We start from the raw sequence: 8,051 nt of genomic DNA, 5'->3' as shown, positions 1-8,051 counted from the left end.
ATATCGTTTTTTAGCATGACCCAGTCGAAATCCAGAACAGTTAACACATCTAGAGAACATGTGGAAAATTGTGGCTAAAAAGAAAAACAATCTGAATACAAAACTCACTACTTTTACTTTTACTTGCTAACTTCAAGTAAAAGTCTTTGCCCTTTTTTCATGTGTAACATGTTAGTTATGGAGTTTAACATCCATTACTTGACAAAGTGCCGGCAAGCATTTCTACCATACCATACCATACCAGCTTTATTTATAAAGCACTTTAAAACAACCACAGTTGATACAAAATGCTGTACAATCCAAAAACACAATAAAATAAAAATAATTTTAATTAAAAGTAGTTTAAAACAAAGACATACACTTTAAACTAAATCTCATTTTAAACTAGATCTCACTGGTGTTGAAAGCCAAGTAAAGTAGATGAGTTTTAAGACGAGCTTTAAAAGTGGACAGAGAAGGGGCCTCTCTGACCTGCAAAGGTAAGTCATTCCATAATTTAGGGCCCATAACAGAGAAAGCCCTGTCCCCTCTGAGCTTCCTTTTAGTTCTCATACCTCCAAGAGCAGCTGATTTGCTGACCTGAGAGACTGATGGGGTATGTGGGGATGAAGAAGCTCAGAGAGGTAAGCCGGGGCGAGATTATGCAATGATTTAAAAACAAACATAAGAATTTTTAAATGAATCCTAAAATATACAGGCAGCCAGTGAAGTGAGGCCAGGACAGGGGTCACATGGTCCCTTTTTCGAGTACCTGTCAACAAACGTGCAGCAGCATTTTGTACTAGCTGCAGACGTGAGAGCAGCGCCTGACTGACTCCCAGATAAAGTGCGTTACAGTAGTCCAATCGAGTTGGAATAAAAGCATGGATCATTGTTTCAAAATGCTGTCTGGAAAGAAAAGATTTCACTGACGCCAATCGTCTTAAATGATAAAAGCTGGACTTAACCACAGCTCTAATTTGGCTGTCCATTTTAAAATCACTATCCACCTTAAAACCAAGATCTGTAATAACAGGTTTAAAATATTCCTCCAAAGGTCCCAGGTCAACAGAGGAGGACTCACAGGAGCCACTAGGTCCAAACACCACCACCTCTGTTTTGTTTTCATTAAAGTTTAAGTAGTTCAAGGCCAACCAAGCTTTAATATCTCCTAGACAAGCCAGGAGATGTTTGATTGACTGTACATCCTGCTGCTTTATGGGCAAATAAATCTGACAATCATCAGCGTAACAATGAAAAGAAATCCCATGTTTCCTAAGGATAGAACCCAGAGGCAATATATAAAGAGAGAAAAGCAGTGGGCCAAGAATTGAGCCCTGTGGGACACCATAAGAAATTGAGGCAAGAGATGATTCAGAGCCGCCAATATTCACCGAAAAAGTTCTCTCTTCCAGGTAAGACCTGAACCATTTAAGAACAGTGCCATCAATACCAACAATGTGGTGTAATCGCGATATTAAAATGTTGTGGTCTACTGTATCAAAGGCAGCAGTTAGGTCAAGTTTCTGTTTAAATAACAGTCAGTGCATTCTATGCAATTTCCTTTTTTAAAATATAACAAACCAGCAGAAAAGCTTATGAAACCATTTTACAAAGAATTGCACAACCATTCCAGTGGTGATTCACGTCCTGCAGGATCAAATGTAACATGGAGTACAGCTTCCCTTCAAACGATTTGAAGCATAAACACTCTTTTCTTTATAAAAGTTGATTGCCGTTCCCCTTTTCAACCTGCAGAATATCTAGAAATAAGTTACATGATGAGGGATTTCACGCTGCATCCGTAGCGTGAACGACTTTAGCAGTGAGGTCCAGGTTTCTTATAGTCTGTCCAATAATGGATCAGTTGTTCCGAAGAGCCAAGAATGTACGTAATGACCTTAGAGAATTGACAGCGATCATACTTAGAATTATACGCCTTAAACTGCGAAGGGTCCGGAGGAGACGTCGGTGAAAGTCCGAGTATTTTAATGCACATCCCAATATAAGCATCTTCTATGTTAAAAGGCTTGATAAATTTTGAGGCTTCCACTAATTTAGCGGGAAGGTCGTTGGAAAAGACGTACCCCATGCCCAGGGTGTATGTGGGATACCTGGGCTCAGGGTACAAATCCTCGGGAACGTACCACTTGGAGTTCTTGGACCGGACAACGGGTCTGTTCCACATGAGCATTCCTGTCAGGTAGTTGTTGTGGGGATCCTGGCTTCTTCAACATAATCACCAGGTTATCAACGCCAGGAACATGTCGAGTCCACCTTCATGGCGTAGGCTGCTCCAGGGCAGCGCGTGGCCAGCCAGTCCATGATCACCATGGTTTTGATGGTCAGGTTGTGATACGTGTCCAGGAAGTTACTCTGGATCAGGTCGTCGTGCTCCTGGTTCTCCTGTTGGAGCTTCTCAACGTCGTGACTTTTATCCAGACCCAACACGAACAGAGTGAGTACCGTCTCGCCCTGAACCACTCGGTCTTTGCCCCACGTTGCCCGGATGGCGTCCCGAGCCAAAACGTCTTTCGGCGCCACCGGCACCATCAGGACCAGGAAAGGGGAGTTGACTTCGCAAACCTCGGCGTTCTCCATGACAAACCTGTAGTTGTGCGGATAAGCTTCGTGGTACCGAAGGCCTTCAGGGTTCGGTATCGTCTTTTCCTTCAATTTATTTAGAAAAGCTTTGTGTTTTGGGTGAATCAGATAAGCAGACGGGTGCAGTGGCCTGCTCTGGTTGAAAAAACGCTGGTACTGTTTCTGAAGAGAGAACGTTTCGGGCCACGACAGGGTGGTGTCCGAGAAGGCCAAGAACGCGATGACCACGAGCAGAGACAGCATGAGCAGTCCCTGAAAACAGGAGAGAAACACAGGAGGCTTTTGAGGAGGCAGATGTTTGGCCAACTGTCTGGAAAAAGAAAAACAAAATCTGATTAAAATTCATTAACATTTCATCCCTACATCAATACGATAGGAAATAAATACATCAGCAGCATAATAGCTGTGATGTTGTTTTGCCCCGTTTCATAAAAAGTTTTATCCACTCAAAAAAATGTACACAAACCCAACCCATCAATCCTGATGCTTAAGTTCATTTTCATCAGGATTTCATGCAATCTATCAACACTAAGTAGGGCACAATGGCAAAGTACAAGAAAAGCACACACATTTCACTTTTCTTATTCAAGTAGAACTTTGTCCACTAACCGCGTTCAGTCCCATTTACTTACTAACCTGCTTAACGGCACTTTAACTTCAGAATCACATGTCCTGGGTACGGTTGTCTGACAGACTTTGTTCATTAACACAAATAAATGATCTTCCTCATGCACTTTGTTACTTGTGGAGTGCCACACGGTTCAGTGCTTAGATAAAAAAAAAAAAACAGGATGAAGGGGAACTGCCTTCTCACCACAGGATGTCGTGCCTCACCTGCCATCATAAATATATAATCATAAAGTAATTTAAATTGTTATATTCATCCGGTGGATTGTACTAAAAAATATTTATTTTTCATGTAGCTTCACCAATTTCGATTTCTATTTGTTCAAAATCGCTGAATTTTCTTATTTTCCCATTCAAATGCTTGGAAGCGATGCCGGTGAGGCAGCAGCGAGCTCTGCCTCACCTTGGATTGCGCAACCCCTGGCTCTGCGCTGGCTGCTAAGCGGAGAGAGCATGTTGCTGTACGGCGTCAATAAAATGGTTTAAACAAATTTAATATGTGAACTTATTTCCAATAATTTAACTTATGTATATAATGTACAGTGCTTTTGTCACCGTGTTTGTGTAACGTGTTTCGTGTAATGAGCGATTATAAACGGCAGAGAACAGGTTCGAGGTGAGGCAGGCAGTTCTCTTGCCTCATGGCAGGGGGCGCTCAAGATCCCAGACGTTCGTCTTGTTCACTCCTCAACTGCCGAGTAAGTGACAGCGAGCTAGGCTAAACGATTCGGGAAGCAAGTCAAGTGCAGCGATAGATTATAATAGAGATAGTGATTTTTTAGGTAAGGTAAGACAGTAATAACATTTATTTTGTTTTGTTTTTTAAGGAAATGTGTGTTTTGTGAGCTACAGTTTGTATGTGTAAGGATGCAGAAGTGAAACATAACCTGTAAACTGCTGTCAATCTATGCATCTATTTGCAAATCTGATTCTGATGACGTCAGTGCTGTCGTAATGCGAGGTGTTGGTGGCGGTGAGGCAAAAGCAGCAGACCCAGATGAGGTGTAAAGGATGAGTTTATTGGTGATCAATGTCCAGAAAACAGTCCCAGAACCTGGCAGCACTGCTGAGCGGAGGCTAATGCTCATAACAGGTAGCAACAGGGTAAACAGCGGGGTAAACAGAACAGGCAGACTGAGGGACGCGACAATCAACGTACACAGACTGACACAGACGGACGTAGACGGAGGACCCGACACTACAGACAGAGACAGGTGACTCTAAATCAGGGGTCTCAGACTCGTGGCCCGCGGGCCAACTGCGGCCCTCGGGACGATAGTTTGTGGCCCCCACCTTAATATGAAAGTTTAATGTTAGTGGGGCCGCGAGTTTGATATGATTGGCACTTTTCAGTGTTGTGTGCGGAGCTGAACTAACTTACCAATAACAGTGCTTCAAATGGAGCTCATTGACCCGCAGTGCCACTCTGAACTCAAAGCCAAATTCAGGGAGGTGAGTGGAAAAGCAGACAAGCTTGGGCAATTTTTGAGAGAATTGCCACCCATCTTCCCTGAGCTTTCCCAAATGTTCAAGCGGACCATGTGTCTTTTTGGGAGCACATACTTGTGCGAAAAGCTCTTCTCTACCTTGAACTTCAATAAGTCCAAGTACAGGTCCAGACTTACTGACGAGCATCTTCAAGCTCTACTTAGGGTCTCAACTGCCTCCTCCCTTAAGCCAAATGTGGCTCGGCTATGCGAGAGGAAGCGCTGCCAGACCTCTAGCAGTAAGAAGTAGGCAGAAGAAACAGTTTATAAACTGTTATATTCATAACAGTTCATGTTCAATGTTCCATTCATGTTCAGAAAGTTAAAGGTTAAAGAACTGTTAATACAGCCATTTGAATCTGAATTATAATAATTACATTTATCTAGTCTTCTATAGCTGCTGTGTTATTATTATATTTTATTTATTTATTACTGATTAATTTTTTTTCTTATGAATTGTTAATTTATTTATTTTTTCATCTTATTTTGTGTTTAAAAAATAAAAATAAAGACATTTGATAACATTGGAATGTTTTTGTGAGAGCTTTTCTTGTGGAAAACCCGATGCGGCCCAGCCTCACACAGACTCTACCTCCATCGGCCCCCAGGGAAATTGAGTTTGAGACCCCTGCTCTAAATACACATGAGGTAATCAGGGAACGAGACACACCTGGGAACTAATCACAGGGAGACAGGACAACACAGAGACTCGGACACACAAGAAAACTAGAAATAAATACACAGATAAACATGGAACCTGACAAGTGCCTCACCAGCTATGAACCTCACCGCACGTCACTGCTAACAAGATGAACAAGTTTAATTCAAACCATTTAATAGAGACTTTTCTCTTTGACTCAACACAGCTTGTTACCTCAAACAGTGAAAAAATGTCTTTACTTAATTTGGTTGCAAACTGAAAATAGACATTTGGCAGCTGGGCTCCCTGGTAAGGAAAGTGAAAATACGTCTCCCAGCAGATTGGATTTTCAGTAGATTAAGTGTTCAGGTTTACATTCTAGTCGCAGTCGGATCAGCTGTAACTACGGGACCCAACCGACTTGTTCTTAGACAGCAACAGAGAAAATTCAGCACCAGAGTTTAAATGTTTCCACTCAGTTATGGATGAAGGCATCAAAAGGCATGATGATGACGAACATCAGATTATGGGTTCTGAAATTTGTCCAGCGTTTGAAATAAAGTAGCATTTTTTTTTGATAAACTATCAAAGTACGTGCAGTTTTCTTTGGCTTCATTATGCGTCATGTTTGTGCTGGTAAAGTGCAACAATATCCTTAGATTAGTTAGTTTATGTGAACTAAAGCAGTTGTTCTCAATCAAAAAATGAAAACGTACCAATAAAACATCATACAGTAATTTGATCCGTTCAAAGCAAATGTATTTAGAAGCTAATAAACTTAAAAACAAAGTAAACAAACAAACAAAAAAACATCTAAACAAGAAAAACAGCTAATTATATTTTATTAAATATAGGCTACGTAACTAATATATTAAGGTACACCTTTTGTTTTACATTTGGGTTGAAACTACAACATAGCGACTGAAAGATCAATTCGTTTTCGTTGTTGTTTGTTTCTGTTTTGTGAAAGCCACACTTCTTGAATTCAAAGAAAATTAATAAATCCTTGAAATCGACGTTTAAATGCCGCTTGTACTATAACGGAGCTGGCATGGCCTAAAAATATGTACTTTTTTTTTTATCGCTTCAAAAATATTAAAGTCAGGCAGAGGCGATTTGACCAAGTTAAGATTCACGTCTGATTTGAAACGTAAAGCTGTTTCTGCCAGTGGAAGAGACACAAACTACGATTCCTTCTCCGGGTTTGTTGTCTAAAGGTAAGATTTAGCTTCTGTGTCAGCGCCTTCAATTATTCAGAACCTTTACCTTCTCAGGACAAGTCCTTCATCCGAACCGGCGTTTTGGTCCCCCATGGCTGCTGCTGCTGCTGCGGCGAACCGAACCGAACCGAACCGAACCCACCCGCTCCGACCCTCCGCGAGGCTCCGGGTTCAATTGTCGCCCCTCAGTTTTGTAGCCTCTCACCCGCGGGACTCTAAAGTGACGAGGGCTTGGAAGGACTGAGTAATTTCTACTGCCTGGTGTAAAACTGGCTGTAGTCACCGTGGGAGTGGACTGGTGGAGGGACACTTGTCTTGGGAGGGAACGGGTCTTCAACTTCTGTGAACACGGAAAACAAACAAAAAAAAAAAAAAATGCGAGGGGCGTGATACTGAACAAAAGAATACACCTACAATTGTAATAATAAAATAGGCTTTTCTAAACTAAACTTCCAATTAAATTCGCATTTACCATTGGTATCAGGTTTGTAAAGTTACGCAGTAAATACTTAACATTTGCTTTATTTGGGTGTTCATTTTTCAAAGTCACATTTTAAGGCCCACAGTTAAAAATGCCAGTGGCAAACTTAATATTTAGCCTACTTAAGTAAAATATTTGGCTTTACAAAACAAGTATTTCAAGTTAAGTATCTGCATCTAACTTTAACACCAACAGCGTTCACATCTGTCCACACAAAACAAGTATTTCAAGTTAATTAGTGAAGTTACGTGATGAGCCGAGGCTTCGAGGCGTGTGTCGAGTAATGGTGAGTAAGGTGAACTGAACATTTGCAGATGCATTAGGTTTGCTTATGAGGAACTGTATTTTTCACTGTTTCTTATTTTCTGTAAAGGTGAGGTGTTTATTGTGCACCAAGGAGTTGGGGTACAATAATAACACCTCATCCATGCTAAGACACTACTGTGCCTTGCATGAGAATAGGGAGGAAACTGGAGCTTCACCCAGCCAAGGTATTTCATTACTATACTATATACTATACTATAATCAACTATATACTGTACCCCAATCTGTACAAACTTGCACTTATTTATTTATGCACCCCAGCATTATCTGTGCCATGTGAGCGTGTCTTTTCAAAGGCTGGAGAAGTAGTGTCAAAAAAGAGAAATCCTTTGAAACCTAAAACTGTGGAGAAATTGTTATTTCTTAATAAAAATGAATGAAATCATCCAAGTTACACAAGCATTAGCCTATTCACTACCCCCTCCCTAGTTCCACAAGCACTTTCACTGTCCTCTGCCTGATTAAGCTCATGCCATTTTTCTAGAGTCACAGAAAAACATTATTACACAACATGCCATATCACATGACACTACTATTTTGGGAATAATTACACACAGAGAATACATTCAAACAATATTTTATTGTTCAAACAATATTTTATTGTACACATATGTACACCTTTTGTGAAGTCATTCCCAAGACCCATAATAGACAAAAATTCAATGCATCACATGTGTTAAGATACAGCG

At 40.9% G+C, this 8,051-nt stretch overlaps 1 pseudogene; it reads right to left on the bottom strand.

Annotated features, from left to right (window-relative positions):
* Nucleotides 1-745: 745 nt before the first annotated feature.
* LOC122830278 lies at nucleotides 746-6,896 on the bottom strand (annotated as a pseudogene).
* Between the last annotated feature and the right edge of the window lie 1,155 nt (nucleotides 6,897-8,051).

This window comes from Gambusia affinis, linkage group LG04, assembly GCF_019740435.1.
Source record: "Gambusia affinis linkage group LG04, SWU_Gaff_1.0, whole genome shotgun sequence".
Taxonomy (NCBI): Eukaryota; Metazoa; Chordata; class Actinopteri; order Cyprinodontiformes; family Poeciliidae; genus Gambusia; species Gambusia affinis.
The sequence above is the reverse complement of the archived record's forward strand: the minus strand, read 5'-3'. Positions and strand labels throughout refer to the sequence as shown.